Source organism: Chaetodon trifascialis, chromosome 3, assembly GCF_039877785.1.
Source record: "Chaetodon trifascialis isolate fChaTrf1 chromosome 3, fChaTrf1.hap1, whole genome shotgun sequence".
In the NCBI taxonomy this organism is placed as follows: Eukaryota; Metazoa; Chordata; class Actinopteri; order Chaetodontiformes; family Chaetodontidae; genus Chaetodon; species Chaetodon trifascialis.
The window spans coordinates 30,605,392-30,623,090 of record NC_092058.1 but is presented as its reverse complement, the minus strand read 5'-3'; positions in this window follow the sequence as shown (position 1 = coordinate 30,623,090).

Below are 17,699 nucleotides of genomic sequence, written 5' to 3'. Positions count from 1 at the left end.
TTTAATAGGAAAAGATCCTCTCTCTTTTAAGGAAGCTCTGTCTGTGACGGCCTCCTGCCTGAGCAGGGCCTTTTGTGTGGGTTCCTCTGTTTTGCTCTTGTGTTGGAGCATCTGCTTACGGGAATCAGGAGTAGAGATCGACCGATATGGATTTTTCAGGGCCGATACCTATATCGATTATTAATAATCAAGTGAAACCGATAGCCGATATTTAGAACTGATATTCTTTTGCAGCAAAAATGAAAATTTTGGTGTCAAAATTTAGAGTAATACACCTGGGATTAGAATGAATACAGTACACTGTTTGTTTGTTTTGTGTACGCTGAAAAAAAGACCTTAACTTTTTGTAAAATAACACAAACACAAAATCTTAATTGAAAACCCTATAATGCCAAATGCATCAAATTTGATACAAGCATTTCTGAGACCTATTGCATCATCTTATGATAAAAAAAAACTTCACTCAAAACCCTCTTGTATCCAATCTGACACTTGTCTTCCATCCCCTGGTGGATACCTTTATCACTACAACAATTCAGACACAGTACATGGGACAATCCAAGATGGCTGCCTTTAGATAGTTCCCAACTCACTGGATCAAGGTAAAGAAAATTGTGATTTTCAGGATTTTCCAGTAATATTTTCTATGAAATTTTTAGTAATATTCTAACATGAACACTTAATCTGTTGAAGCAAGTTATAATTACTGATTTTTTTGCATTTTAGTATATAGTAAAATCGTGCATAAAATTTATGTTCAAATTTGATACTACAGGTAAAAAGTGGAATTTTGTAGTAAATCCCTCAAATGTCAGTATCTTTTTTTTCTTGGTGCAATATGCATTATATTGATCATTGTGTATCATAAAAATGTTTTGATCAATCAATTACACAAATTACAGATTGAAATGTGATATTTACAAAAAATAATTGCACTCGAAAATTGATAAACCTATATTTCTGTACTTTAGATGGCTAAACGGTACAGTGTTGAAGATGTCCTACGCATTCTTGATGGCAGTTCAAGTGACATCGAGGAGTTGATGTCTGCAGATGATGAAGTGTTGGATAAAGATTGGACTTATAATGCAGACGATGATTAAGAGAACTTTCGTACTGGTAGTAGCAATGAGGAAGATAAAACTCTTGATGATAGGCTTGAAGAGGAAGAGGAGCATCTAACAGTGTCACAGGCAACAAAACAGTGTGGTAGAAGCAAAGTGAAAAAAATTAGAGAAGAAGAGAAAGGCACATACAGCTGCTGACTTTGATAAAAGTGATGACCAGATTAGCACAGAAGAAGGAGGTCCAACAGTAACACAGGCCAAAAGAACAAATAAGTCTGCAAAGAAAAAAGTGAAAACAAAGGAGTACAGGTGGAGAAAGGCAGAATTTGACCATCCAGATGTTCCATTTATTGAGAGTGCTGATGAAGGCATTGAAGAAAGGTGTGAGTTTACACCTTACATGTATTTCAAACAGTTTGTCACTGAGGACATGATACAGCTGGTTGCAGATCAAACAAACCTTTTCAGTGTGCAGAAGGAAGGGAAATCAGTCAACACAAACGTCAAAGAAATTGAGCAGGTTCTTGGCATGTACATGTTCATGGGTTTGGTACAGATGCCCAATGTAAGAGCCTATTGGGAAATTGAAACAAAGTACCCCAAAGTTGCCGAAGTTCCTCTCCACCACACTCCCCACCAGCACAATCACCAGCACCACCACCACGGAGGAGGTGGCAATCGACCAGTGTGCCTCCGGATGTGAGGAGAGGTATGGTCAACCACTTCCCATCCTGGGAAAAGCGACAAAGGTGCAAGCACTGCACAGGACACTTTTCCCACGTGCGCTGTGGAAAATGCAACGTCCACCTCTGTCTGAATAAGGACAGGAACTGTTTCCATGATTTCCACATGGCATAATAAAAGAAAAAGTCACTGGAAACAGTCACAGTTTTAAAAAACGAAGAGGCTGATGTTCTTGTTATCGCCTTAACTGCTGTTTTCATGATTACCACTTGTCACAATAAAAAAAAGTTACTGGAAAAGGTAGCAGTTTGAAAAAAACAAGAGGCCGATGTTCTTGTTGTATCGCCTGAACTGCTGTTTTCATGCTTACTACTGTTCATAATACAAGAAAAAGTTACTGGAAAAGGTGGCAGTTTGAAAAAATAAGAGGCCAATGTTCTTGTTGAATAGCTTTAACTGCTGTTTTCATGCTTACCACTGTTCATAATAATAGAAAAAAGAAGAGTTCTAAAGAGGCTGATGTTCTTGCTGTATCGCCAGAATTGCATGTAATGCCCAATGTATCATTTATGATACAAATTAAAAAACCTATATGCAAATCATTTTTTGTAATTTTTTTTTCAAATTCTGTGAAAAGGCCAAATAAAGGTTCCAGATTCAAAAAATCTGAATTTTCTGTCCATTATTTCTGGGGTCAGGCATTATTTTTAAAACAAAAAGTGCAGGGGCTTTTCAGCAGCAGGAACCTTGGCTCACTACATTTATTTGATAGCTTTAGTAGTTACTTTTCAGATTAAGTTTTTACGTAAAACAGCATAATGAATAAATAAAGATTAAACTTTCAGGGGTTCCCAGACTTTATTTATATATATTTAGAGAAACAAAGGCATATTCTGAATCTCAGAACAGTGGGCTAGATGTAAACTCTTACATCTTAGAACTGTACGTCGTATTATATAAATAAGAATAAAGCACTTAGCAACTGTAAATGCAAACAATAAAGGCTTCATTACACACGTGAGTTGTAGATGCGATGGTAAATTTATTGATTGAAAATAAAACACACTGAGAATAATCTCTTTGACGTGTGCTCTCTGCCTGACTCATATACCTGGACTTTACGAGTGACAGGCAAAAAGACGATCATTTAACATCAGTAGTTACGTTGCTGCACCATAGTATAGTGAGAGCATGAGCGCTGAAGGAGAGGCGACTGTAAAAAAAACAAGGACACGTTAGCGTGTAGTACTGTTAAACTTATGGGCTATAATTATTGATAAACCAGGAGCCACCCCACGGGCTGAGACACGTTAGGAGATTTATTATTCCCACAAAGTAATGGTAACCGAAAGGGCCTATATTATTATTGTGCGTGCAGCCCCAGCTATAAAGCAGTTGCGGCAATTCTATTCAGTGTGGCGGTGGGTCATAATGAAACACACCTTGTTGAAGTTGTTAACAGTTTCATCTCCAGAGCCAAACAACGGAATTCAGCAGGTTTTCCTCCCTTATACTTGCAATAGTCTACCTACCGGTATGTCATTATGTCTTCTCCTTTTTTTCTTAAGTAAGGAGCTTCAGGTCATGTTCACTTGGTTACGTCTTTTTTTTTGGTGCGTGACACTATTTATCTTGCAAAGTCGTATGCTTGATGTCATTAGACAAGTAGGTCGGTGAAATGCCAACTCTGGGCTTGCATGTTATCACTGAAATTAATCATAAGGTTGTGGTATTTTTAAAACATCATCATCATCATTACTGAAACTGACTCTGTTGCCTTGCCTCTGCTGGAGCACCAGAGCAGTCGTCTGCTTCTCTTTGTCTGTGACACTGCATGTAGAGGCTTCATTGTTGATTGGCTGTCACTGACTCACTTGTGCCATGCCAATCAGTGAGGGCTGTGGGCGGGACATTGTTATACAGCCAAGAGTGGTGACTTCAGGCAGAGAGATGGCTGCATCAGAGCCAAAGGAGCGTGTTTTAAAATACATTAATTAATCTTATTGGTTATTGGTGGAAAAAAAGAGGGGGAGAAAACACCTGGTGCAGCTGGTTTGGCTCAGTCTTGTTTTGCATCCAGTGCTTTAACATTTGAGCAGCAGAAGGAGATGTTGACGTTACAGCTTGAGCATGACAAAATGATAAGAAACGTGGAGATTGAGAAACAGTTAGCAGTGGAGATGCTCCGTTTCCAGACTGAGCAGACAAGGTTATCTCTGCAGCAATACAGGCTTGATCTGATTAAAAGGGGTAAGCTTGTTTGGATGGTTCTGTGGAGCCAGAGCGTTCAGACGACTGTTTCAATGTGGAAGTGGCCGGAGTCCACATGCGCTTTAATGCTGCAGTGCGCACTGACTGGCAGAGCGCAGGAGGCCTATTTGTCCTTATCTGTTTCTGAGAGTCAAAGCTATTTGTCTGTGAAGACTGCCATCTGAGAAGCTGAGAGCAGACCAACCTGGAGTTTGCTCATGACCTGACTGCTTGAGAGCTTTCAGGAGTTGTGTGAACGGCTAAACTACTCCACCATAGAGAAGGAAGCGCTATCCTTGGTGTGAGCTTTATCGCACTTTGAGGTCTATGTGGGTTCTGTTGTTGTACCTGTGATGGTCTACACCGACCACAACCCATTAACGTTCCTCAATTCCTTACAGTGTCCAAACAAGAGATTCATCTGGTGGTCTTTGCTGCTGCAGTCTTACTGGTTGGACATTCGGCACATCAGGGGCTGGGGCTGTTCATCACTGTCTGTTATCTTGACATCCTTATTTCCACTTTTCCTCCTTAAAGTGCTCCCAGGTGCCAGGTTGCTGGGGGAGGGTGTGACAGGTGCAGTGTAGGTGACAGACAGATCTCAGGTCATTTGTCCATCATGCACATTACACGCAAACCATTGATTTAGAACTTTTAAGCTTCTTTGTTTATTTGTATTTTTATTTGTATTTGTATATTTAATTTGTTTGGGGGGGGCTGCCGTGTGGGTTCCTGCTCAGCACGTGTTCCTTACCTCAGCACGTGTGCTGACGTGCTGAGGTAAGCGTATCGTCTCACTTCCTGTTTCTGGTTGCTGCCTTAGGAACGCTCTTGTTCCTCTGAGTGTAATTTGCTCTGTGTTTTGTTACAGCGGCCTTTTGCCTGCGCTCTAAAGTAACATTAGTTCTGCTAAAGCACCCATAAGTCTGTTTATTTAGCGACCGTCAATTTTATTTGTCTACGCGCTTGTCTGCTCTGCTAGCTACACCAGCTTAGCCTAGCAGCTAGCGATGGCTTCTCTCTGTCCCTCTCCAGCTCTCTCCTGCTTGGTGTGTCACATGTTTAGCTACTCCTCTGCCTCCTTTAGTGATACTGGTACGTGTAATAAATGTAGTTTATTTGGTGAGTTGGAGGCGAGGCTTAGTGACTTGGAAGCTCGGCTCCGCACCATGGAAGCCAAACCATTAGCTGTAGTTAGCCAGGCCCCCCTAGCCGGTGCGGACCAACCAAGTGCAGCTCCGGCTAGCAGTCCCTCGATAGCTCCCGAGCAGCCGGGAAACCAGGGAGGCTGGGTGACTGTTCGAAGGAAGCATAGTCCCAAGCTGAAGCCCACCAACCGCTTTATGTTTCTAACAGGTTCTCCCCACTCGGCGACACACCCACTGAGAAACCAACTCTGATTAGCTCCATTTTGAGAAACGTGAAGTTAGCGACACCAGCGACCATAGTCAAATGCCTGCCGGGGGCCAGAGCGGGCGACGTCGAATCAAATTTGAAACTGCTGCCACTTTGCACTGGCTCCCTGTAAAGTTTAGAATAGAGTTTAAAATTCTCCTCCTTACTTACAAAGCCATAAATGGCCAGGCACCTTCTTATCTTAAAGAGCTCATAGTACCTTATTGCCCTACTCGAACACTGCGTTCCCAGAATGCAGGTCTACTTATGGTTCCTAAAGTCTCAAAAAGCAGAACAGGAGTCAGAGCATTTAGCTATCAAGCTCCTCTCCTGTGGAACCATCTTCCAGTCTTTGTCCGGGAGGCAGACACTGTCTCTACATTTTAGAGTAGGCTTAAAACTTTCCTTTTTGATAAAGCTTATAGTTAGGGCTGGCTCAGGCTTGTCCTGGACCAGCCCCTAGTTATGCTGCTATAGGATTAGACTGTCGGGGGACATCCAAAGATACACCGAGCTCCTCTGTTCTTCTGTCCCTCTCCATCCGCACGCTCTCATGTCCTACCACGGCGCGTTACTAACTTAGCTCCTTCCCTGGAGTCTCTGTGCTTTGTCGTCTTGCAGGTTCCCATGGACAGTGGCTGAATCTGGATTGTGGATTTCAGCTGCATCTCCTGCATTGGCCCTGCCTGACATCCACTGCAACTGCTACTGCTGTTATTACATCCACTGTCACTGTTACTGTGACTGCATGTCTGTCTCTCTGTCTCTGTCTCTGTCTCTGTCTCTCTCTCTCTCTCTCTGACTGCATTTCTGTCTGTCTCTCTGTCTGTCTCACTCTCCCTCTCTTGCTCTTCCTCTCTCACCCAACCGGTCGAGGCAGATGGCCGCCCACCCAGAGTCTGGTTCTGCTCGAGGTTTCTGCCTGTTAAAAGGAAGTTTTTCCTCGCCACTGTCGCCAAGTGCTTGCTCATGGGGGAATTGTTGGTTTCTATGTAGATAAAAGAGCTTGGTCTGTACCAGCTCTATATGGAAAGTGTCCTGAGACAACTTCTGTTGTGATTTGGCACTATACAAATAAAATTGAATTGAATTGAATTGAATTAAGGATAAGCGTAGATACGTAGATAGGTTACGCCAATCGGAGGTCACTAAAATTAACGTGGAATCGGTGTGTACATATGCTAAAACGATGTCGGACTCCGTAGTTTTCTCTGGACCCCTGCCAAATCTGACCAGTGATGACATGTTTAGCCGCATGTCATCATTCAATCGCTGGCTGTCGAGGTGGTGTCCAGCAAACGGTGTGGGCTTCATTGATAATTGGCAGACTTTCTGGGGAAGACCTGGTCTGATTAGGAGAGACGGCATCCATCCCACTTTGGAGGGAGCAGCTCTCATCTCTAGAAATCTGACCGATTTTATTTATGAACCTAACCCCTGACAACTCAGTTGTTGAGACCAGGAGGCAGAGCTGCAGTCCTACACGCTTCTCTGCGCCTCCAGTAGAGCAGTTACCCACCCAACACTCCATAGAGACTGTGTCTTCCCCCCCGACCACGTAAACTAAGTAAACCAAAAGTACAGAGAAGAGGAGTTAAACATAAAAATCTAATTAAAATTAAAACAACCACTACAATAGTACAACAAGATAGGAGAATTAAATGTGGACTCCTTAACATCAGATCTCTGTCCTCTAAAGCTGTTCTAGTAAATGAGGTAATATCAGACCATAATATTGATTTATTTTGTCTGACTGAAACCTGGCTGTGTCCTGAAGAGTACGTGAGCCTGAATGAAGCTACTCCTCCGAGCCATATTAATACTCACATTCCTCGAGGCAGCGGCAGAGGAGGTGGAGTTGCAGCCATTTTTGACTCAAGCCTTTTGATCAACCCTAAACCTAAACTCGACTATAACTCATTTGAAAGCCTTGTTCTCACTCTTTCTCATGAAAAATGGAAAACAGTGCAGCCAGTTTTATTTGTTATAGTATACCGCTCTCCAGGTCCTTACTCCGAATTTATAGCTGAGTTCTCGGAGTTTCTATCAGGTTTAGTCCTTAAAGCAGATAAAGTAATTATTGTAGGTGACTTTAATGTACATGTCGACGTTGATAATGACAGCCTTAGCACTGCGTTTATCTCAGTATTAGACTCAGCTGACTTCCATCAGAATGTACATGAACCGACTCACTGTTTTAACGACACCCTCGACCTTGTTCTGACATATGGCATTGAAATCGAAGACTTAATAGTCTCCTCACAGAATCCTCTTTTATCGGACCATCATTTAATAACTTTTGAATTCATATTACCAGACTACCAGCCAGTAGGCAAAAATTCTTCTACCAGACTCCTGTCTGATAGTGCTGTAGCTAAATTTAAGGATATGATCCCATCAGTATTTAATTCAATGCTATGTTTCAATACAACAGAGGATTCTTATGCTAACGTTAGTCCCTCCCAGATTGACTACCTGGTTGATCGTGCTACAGGTTCATTGCATATGACACTTGACTCTCTTGCTCCCCGAAAAAAGAAGAAAATTAAACAGAGGAGGTTAGCTCCATGGTGTACTCCTCAAACCCGCAAATTAAAACAAACTTCACGGAAAATAGAAAGGAAATGGCGTTCTACCAATTTGGAAGAATTTCGGTCCGCCTGGCAAGACAGTCTTAAAATATACAGGAAAGCCCTTGCAGTGCCAGGGCAGCCTATTACTCTGCACTAATAGAGGAAAATAAGAACAATCCCAGGTTTCTCTTCAGCACCGTAGCCAGGCTGACAGAGAGCCATAATTCTGTTGAACCATGTATTCCTTTAGCTCTGAACAGTAATGACTTCATGAGCTTCTTTAATGATAAAATTCTATTAGAGACAGAATTCATCGGCTCCTGCCGTCAACAGGTACTGTTTTGTCTTCAAACACAGAAACCGTAGAAACTGTTACTCAATCTGTCGCAGTTTTAGACTGTTTTACTCCTGTCGACCTTCACCAACTAATTTCAATAATTTCATCATCAAAATCATCAACGTGTATTTTAGATCCAATCCCGACTAAGCTGTTTAAAGAAGTATTACCTCTAATTGACTCTTCAGTATTAGACATGATCAATCTGTCTTTATCAACAGGTTACGTACCACAGTCCTTTAAAGTAGCTGTGATAAAACCGCTACTTAAAAAGCCTACTCCTGATCCAGGGGTTTTAGCCAACTATAGACCAATATCTAACCTTCCCTTTCTCTTAAAAACTCTTGAGAAAGCAGTTGCCAATCAGCTGTGTGACTTTCTAAACAATAATAGTTTATTTGAGGATTTCCAGTCAGGATTTAGAGTACATCATAGCACAGAGACAGCACTGGTTAAAGTTACAAATGACCTTCTAATTGCATCTGATAAAGGATTTGTCTCTGTACTAGTCTTATTGGATCTTAGTGCTGCATTTGACACCATTGACCATGGCATCCTATTGCAGACACTGGAACACTTCATTGGCATTAAGGGAACTGCGCTAAGCTGGTTTAAATCCTACTTGTCAGATCGCTCTCAGTTTGTACGCGTTAATGACGACTCCTCTGTGCTCACTAAAGTCAGCTATGGAGTTCCGCAGGGTTCTGTGCTTGGACCAATTCTATTCACCTTATATATGCTTCCTTTAGGTAAGATTATCAGGAAGCACTCAATAAATTTTCATTGCTATGCAGATGATACCCAGCTATATTTATCAATGAAGCCGGAAGAAACCAGTCAGTTAACTAGACTACAAGCATGTCTTCATGACATAAAGACCTGGATGACCTGCAATTTTCTGATGCTAAACTCAGACAGAACTGAAGTTATAGTAGTAGGCTCTAAATATCTTAGAAAGTCACTTTCTGATGACATATCAGCTATGGATGGTATTGTGCTGGCCTCCAGCACCACTGTAAAGAATCTGGGAGTCATCTTTGACCAAGACATGTCCTTTCACTCCCATGTAAAACAAATTTCAAGGACTGCTTTTTTCACCTACCTAATATCGCAAAAATCAGGCATATTTTGTTTCAAAATGATGCAGAAAAACTAGTCCATGCATTCGAAACTTCCAGGCTGGATTTTTGCAATTCTTTACTATCAGGCTGCCCAAATTCTTTGCTGAATATTCTCCAGTTGCTCCAAAACGCTGCAGCACGTGTTCTGACAAAAACCAGGAAGAGAGATCATATTTCTCCAGTACTCGCCACTCTGCACTGGCTCCCTGTAAAGTTTAGAATAGAGTTTAAAATTCTCCTCCTTACTTACAAAGCCATAAATGGCCAGGCACCTTCTTATCTTAAAGAGCTCATAGTACCTTATTGCCCCACTCGAACACTGCGTTCCCAGAATGCAGGTCTACTTATGGTTCCTAAAGTCTCAAAAAGCAGAACAGGAGTCAGAGCATTTAGCTATCAAGCTCCTCTCCTGTGGAACCATCTTCCAGTCTTTGTCCGGGAGGCAGACACTGTCTCTACATTTAAGAGTAGGCTTAAAACTTTCCTTTTTGATAAAGCTTATAGTTAGGGCTGGCTCAGACTTGCCCTGGACCAGCCCCTAGTTATGCTGCTATAGGATTAGACTGTCAGGGGACCTCCAAAGATACACCGAGCTCCTCTGTCCTTCTGTCCCTCTCCATCTGCATGCTTTCATGTCCTACCACGGCGTGTTACTAACTTAGCTCCTTCCCCGGAGTCTCTGTGCTTTGTCGTCTTGCAGGTTCCCATGGACAGTGGCTGAATCTGGATTGTGGATTTCAGCTGCATCTCCTGCATTGGCCCTGCCTGACATCCACTGCAACTGCTACTGCTGTTATTATATCCACTGTCACTGTTACTGTGGCTGCATGTCTGTCGCCAAGTGCTTGCTCATGGGGGAATTGTTGGTTTCTTTGTAGATAAAAGAGCTTGGTCTGTACCAGCTCTATATGGAAAGTGTCCTGAGACAACTTCTGTTGTGATTTAGCGCTATACAAATAAAATTGAATTGAATTGAATTGAATTGAAAACATACTGTTTGCACTACTGTGTGATTTATGTTTAACATCTTATTTACGACTCCGCGCGGCGCAGGCGTATATATGTATATATACATATATACATATGTATGTGTGTGTGTGTGTGTGTGTGTGTGTGTCTATATATATATATATATTCTGTTCTATATTTTCTGGTATATTGTATTTATATATATATTCTCAGTATAAATATTTTGTTTTTATATTTGCTTTTTATATATATAGTTCTCTCTCTTTTCTTTCTTTTCTAATTTTATTCGAATTCTATTCTTGAAAGGAGCACTGCAACAAAAACAATTTCCCCTCGGGGATAAATAAAGGATTTCTGATTCTGATTCTGATTCTGATTCTGATGTCTAAATATGATGGTAAATCCTTAGATGGTAAATCCTCGGCCTCCTCCTCATCCTCCTCAAAGCAATGATGTACTCCATCTTTGTAGATAACGTTAAGCATTACAATCATAACATTTGTATTTGGAATGAAATGATGTGGGTAATAGCTGACAACGATCATCACTTACATTTTTCCATGTGTCTGTCTCTCTCTGTCTCTCGAGTGCTCTGAGATAGATGCAGTATATATGCTCTGTAGGATGTCATGGCTGTTTCTGGTTGGCACAGCAACGTTAACCGATTAGTTCGCATCCCTGTTTCACCTGTGTACATTCGGTCAGGGTGAGTGACCATTACGCGTGCCGAACGCGCTTGCAATGTCGTCAGATGAGATGCTGATCAAAATATAGGTCTGACTGTATGTGCTGACTCAGACAGTTGCACTGAATCGTCGCTGCTGCTAATTATTGATCGCAGTGTGCATGTCCGTCTTGTTGACGGTGTGATATATGGCATCATCAACCACGTTTTCAGTGGAAAGCCGTTATCACCTAGCAGCCACCCATTCAGAGGGGTATCCCCCTGAAAGACTGTAGGGATGCTAGAATTCGCCATGATGAACGAGTCCTTTCCTGTGCCGACCCGGGGAAAGTGGCATATACGTTTGTCACCAGGCAATTTGAGTCACAGATCACCAGACATCCCTGTTTCACCTGTGTACATTCAGTCAGGTTGAGTAACCATTACGCGTGCCGAACGCGCTTTCGATGTGGTCAGATGAGATACTGATCAAAATATATAAATTTAGGTCTGACTGTATGTGCTGATAGTTGCATTGAACTGCGGCTGTTGCTAATAATTGATCGCAGTGAAATGCCAGACACTGTGGAAACCTGACTGTGAGGTGTTGGTGACGTGAGTGCACGACTCCGCCGGTTTACGAAAATCCACTTGCGCCGCTGGCGCACAGAGTTGACCAGGTCTGGTGTGGCGAGCTTTCAGCGCACTTTTACGCCGGCTCATTATGCCGACACCTCCCCCCTACTGTGCCACAACGCCCATCCTGGTGCACATCTGTACGCCTCGGTTTACCAAAATACCAAATGCGCTGTGCGCCTGCCTGCGCCGCTCGAAAATACTACTGCGCCGGCGAAGTCGAAAATAGAGCCCCTTGTGAATACATCCATACAATATCTTGTGCAGTATTACATATTCTTCTTTTTGTACTATGCTTGCTAGCCGATGCATATATTTTTTTTCTACTGTGCTACATATGTATTTATCTAATGTGCAATATTACAAAACACTGTACTTAATTATCCATACCTTACCATGTGCTATCTCTAAAGATCTTTCCATTACCAATATTAGTTTTCATTCTTCTTTTGTATAGAATGTACATATATATCATTGATTTTATAATTTTATTCTCTTCCAAGTCTCCTTTTTTTATTCCTGCTTGTCCATGTCCAAAATTCATGTGACCATAACACAGACATTCAGCTGCATGAAAAAGTTTAGGCAAACCTGGTCAAAATTTATGTGACTGTGAAAAGTTATGTGAGAAGAAGATGAGCTGATGTCCAAAATGCAAAATATTACAGATGAAACATTCTCTTCAACAGTCTGAGCACTCTTCTGAGCGCTTTTATTACGGTCTAAGACCTCAAAGGTTTATAACTACACTGACTTCTCAAACCTCATCCCAACAATCAGTGGACTCCTCTATGCAGCTGTCCAGCACTCTGAAAATGAAGAAATTAAGAATTCATTAATTAAGAAATGGTGGTTAGCAGAAACTGTGGAGGTCAAGCTGAGGTCTGGAAGACCAAGAAAACTTTCTGAGAGAACTGCTTGTAAGATTGCTACAAAGGCAGATCCAACACCTGTTCACAAGATCTTCATGAAGATTTAGCAGATTCTGTTCTACTGTGCAGTGACACCTGTACAATTATGACCTTCAAAAGAACAGTGCATACAAGAAAATCATGGAACTAGAAGTAAGGCAGGATGGTCCAAAATGCCCCAAACAAGAAAGGGAGTGTGGCTGACTACTGACCATGCAGAGTGTCCAAACTTTTGTTTGAGGTCCTTTTCCATTTTTATTATTTTAAACCTGCAAAAGATTGAAATAAAAAAAAGTAATGTTTCATTTATTCATTTATTCTTTTGGAAATCAGGTCATCATCAGAAAATTTAACCAGGGGTACCCAAACTTGCAGCATAGGAGGGTAGAAATGCAAATATATAAAGATGGACCTCAACTATAGAAAAAAGGATGTGTTATAACCTTGTTTCCTGCTCTGGTCTTAACCCATACCCTTGCATCTACTGTATGCATTAATGGTTTATCATAACTTGAGTGAGGCATATATTTTCCATGTCAGTTGACTGATATGTATCAGTACTGTAATATAAATTAGGTTAATGTTTCTCTTGATCTTACAGATTCCCTGATTATTATTTCATATGTCCAAGATTTGTATGTTCAGTTTTTGTTTTAGGTTGTAATGCTGGAAAAAATAACATAGGCACGATGTGAGCACTTGCATTCTGGGTGCTCTAACAGTTGTTACAAGGCTAATTGAGATGAAATTATGAGAGGAAGATACAAACAGAAAATGGCATACAACTTTCTTGTCAGTGGTTGGGTCCACAATGTCGGTACCAAGGTGCTCTGGGATGACAGTTGTTTTGTTTTTTAAAGGGTGCATAGCTTTTATTGTCCTGTGGAATCACCGAGCAACAAACCTTCATCAAACCGCTGTGCTGAATGTTGATGTTTACATTACGGTTGTTTGCGAGGTTAACCACTTGCAAAGGTCGAGTGAAGCACCACTAAAGACGTGGAATATTGCTAAACAAGACAGGGCAAGTTATTTACATTCAGTAATTCTAGATTTATAGATTTAAAACAATAGCTAATGTAACTCCATTTCCACTGATTTGGCTCCTCTGAAGTCATTTTCCTGGCTTTTTTGGTCATTTTCTTGGTTTGATTGATCTGAGCAACTGTAAAAGACACAAAAATGGTATTTTGACTGTGTATAAAAGTGTTTCCTATGCAGAAAATCACTTCTGGCCTTCCATCTGCAGTTCGCGGCACAACAAAAGAGTGACGTGATGTCATCTGCAAATAACCTATAGTACATTGGCTGATGTTTGTTTTCTCTCACATAAACAAATGACAAAACTAATCATGAGGCTTAGAATAAACTTTAAAACATTGTGACATAAATACATTGTTAGTGGTTTGTGCTCATGCTCCTGACCCATTTGTAAGAAATCTTAAAGGTCCCATATTATGAAAACCCCACTTATTCTGGGATTTGGGGTGTTATTTTGTGTCTTTGGTGCTACCACACGCAAGTGTGAAATAAGACTGTCTGTGCTTTTTTGAGTGAAATACGGATTTCTGAAAGCACCCTTCCAAGCGAGCCGATATGGGGAGTACTATTACGCAACAAGCCCCAACCTTTGCGAGCTCCCACCTACCAGCCACCACCCCCTACTTCTCTCCCCAGTGTCACTCCACCCACCAGATACAGCACCACCTTGTCACAGATCTGCCACTTCACTATCGAAAGCACCGTGTCAGGATTCATCATGTCAAGCCACCACACCCAGTGTTCTGTTGTTGGCTGTAAATACGAGCACAAATCGCTCCATCGGCTCCCAGCCACAGAAGACAAAAGAGTGGCGTGAATTGAATTTTTGAAGGCAACATCCCAACTCCAGTTGGCAAAAACCTGTTGGTGTGTGCTAACCACTTTGAGGCTGTTTCTCCAACCTCAGTCAGTGCGAGGCAGGATTAGCCGGGAGACTTTCTCTAAAGGAGGGCTCACTTCCAGCTTTGTGTGGAATATGTGCAGAGTAGGGACATGTAAGTATACAAATAATTAGCTGTGTGTTTTTTTCGTAGAATAGTGCGAACTTGTGTGTGTTGTAGCCTGTGTGTTTTGCCATTGAGAACGATGTAAAGCTAACTACTAGCTTCGAGACTGCGACTTCAGCCATCAAACGTTAGCTTACTGCTACCGTAGCTTCTGGTACATCCCATCACGTTTCTGATCTTGCAAATGATTTAATACATGTTCCAGGGAAATGCCAGCATTCACAAATATTAAGCTGTGTTCATTTTGCAGTTGTACACAAACTAAGCAAGAAGTGTTTTGCCACATAACACAAGCTAACGCAAACCGCTAGCTTCTAGTTAGCAATCAGCATGGTCTCCATATGCAAACCCAGTGAACCGGTTGGTCAAGCAATACATACACAGACACTCCACAGGGTCTAAGCTTCGGGAATTTGAGAAAATAATGCATTTGGAAATGTTTTCTAAACTGGACTATGTTAGAAAAGCCCAGGGCAAAACGAGTGTATGGTTGAGACTGCTACATCCCAGCACAAATTACACTCCAAGCGTTTTTTCTTTTTTATTATAGATGAAACTCACTGCTTTGTCCCCTATAGCTGTAAAGGACCGTAGTCAGCCCTGTAAGTGTTGTATGCACATTTAGGCAAACAGGTTCTAAACCTGGATGGTCGATCATGCATGGAGGCTTGTAAACTATTATGCATAACATAAGGTGAGTATCTGCAGTGGTATGTTATCTGCAATCATAAATTGCGATCATACTGTAAGTGCAGGTAAAGATACTGTGACCTGTGGCACCTCCTGGCAGCATATGTTCTCAGGCTCTCACTGCGTTGTTGCACAATTTCCACATGTGAAACAGAGGGAAATAAAGGGGGCGAGAATCTTTTCCTGGAAGCTATTTTCAGCAAACAGCTTCAGAAACATGTTTTATGGAAATCATAGACCTATGTAACTTAATAAAAAAGCTTCATAATATGTCACCTTTAAAAAGTTGACTTATGGCAAAACTGTTTTTGCATATTGTCATTGTGTTTAAGTAGCAGCTGACATTTTACTTTGGGTATGTCATCATTGGTGTTGAAAAGTAGGGGTGGAATGACAGTGATTAATATAGACACAGAGATGACGCACACACCAACAGCCCAAGTAGAATAAAGCGGCACAGTGGGAGCTGGATTGCAAGGACTGAAGATTTCAATTATAAAACCAATAAAGTAGCTGGGTGAAGTGGTGTGGAGGAGAGGAATTACATCTCGGTAGTGTTGAATGGCCTGTAGCTCTTCCTGCCTGTGTTATCATTGTCTCCTCCTCCCACTACCCTGCTGCTTTTAATTGCCATAAACTTATGCATATTCACAATAGGTGTCAAGCCCTTTGATGGCGATAGATTGAGGTATATGGCCAATTTGCATAGACATGATGCATTTGTTTTTGTAGGTGCAACAACCAGCCCTTGCTGCTCTTCTTCTCTTCAGGACCATCTGTCTGGCAACACACGTATGGGAGAAATGATACAAACAGTAAATGTCATGCTCCATGTGCTTAAGTAAGAATAAAATGAAATATAACATTTCACCTGATTAACTTATTCTCCACATTGTAATATTGTATATGACAACACATCCAACAGTGTTATGTGTGTGTGTGTGTGTGTGTGTGTGTGTGTGTGTGTGTGTGTGTGTGTGTGTGTGTGTGTGTGTGTGTGAGTGAGAGAGAGAGATTCATAAAGCCACATGCGTGCGTGCATCCACATGCATACAAGTATGAATGTTTTCTTGAAACAGTTTTAATTTGCATGTACAGTATTTGCCTTTGTCTCAAAATGTGCTGCCTAGATGGCAACTCTGTGCCATATCTAAAATTCACTTTGTGTTTTGTCTGAACACACCTTAACATTAGTGTTGCTTTGTGTCTTTGCAGTATTGTGGAAAATGCTGGAGTCACAGAAATGATTAAGAATGCTAAAAATGTCCCCCTGACAGTTGCTGTCACAAATTGCAGACAAAGCTGGTCACCATAGCACACCATCATATGTATGGAAGAACATAATGAATATAAATATATTCATACATAGCACAAGGGCTCACTGACCCGGTGCTGACCCTTCTGACCTTTATCTTTAGTGGCCCATCTCCAACCTCTCCTTCAACTCCAAAATACTTGAAAGGGTGGTTTGCCGCACAACCACAGTCCCACCTCATCACAACAACCTCCATGAACTCTTCCAATCGGGTTTCCATCCAAGACACAGCACTGAAACAACCCTGGTCAAAATCACCAACAACTTCCTCTGTGTAGCTGATTCCGGACTACTTACGATTCTCATCATCCTCGACCTCAGCGCAGCATTCAGCACCATCTCCCACCCACGGCTCCTGGACCCCTTGGCTGGCACTGGGATCACTGATGCTGCACTCTCCTGGTTCACATCATACCTCACTGATTGCCAACAATTTGTGTAATTAAGGAATCACAAGTCTGGGTGTTCAGGTGTTTCACTGGGTGTCCCCCAGGGGTCAGTCTTGGGTCACTTCTTTTCATCATTTACCTCCTCCCTCTGGGCACACTCCTCCGTCATCATGGGATCCATTTTCACTGCTATGCTGATGACACAGGTCTACATCACTGCCATCGCTCCCACGTCCCTCATCACCTGCCTTGAACACATTCACATTCAAACAGCAATAAAACCGAGGCCCTGCTCATTGGCTGCAAATCCATACTCACTAAATCACAACACACCCCGGGTCCATCCATCACTGTTGACGGATTCCCTTTACCCTTCTCCACCCAAATCAAGAGCCTCGGCGTCATTCTGGACAGCACCCTCTCATTTGTACCCTATATTCAGAACATCACCCGGACTGCATTCTTCCACCTCCGCAACATCTCCAGACTCCGCCCATCACTGTCCCAATCCAGCACTGAAATCCTGGTTCACTCATTTCTCACATTCCGCATTGACTACTGCAACGTCCTCCTCACTGGACTCCCCACCAAACTAATCAACAGACTGCAAATCATTCAGAACTCGGCTGCCCGGATCATCACCTGCACCA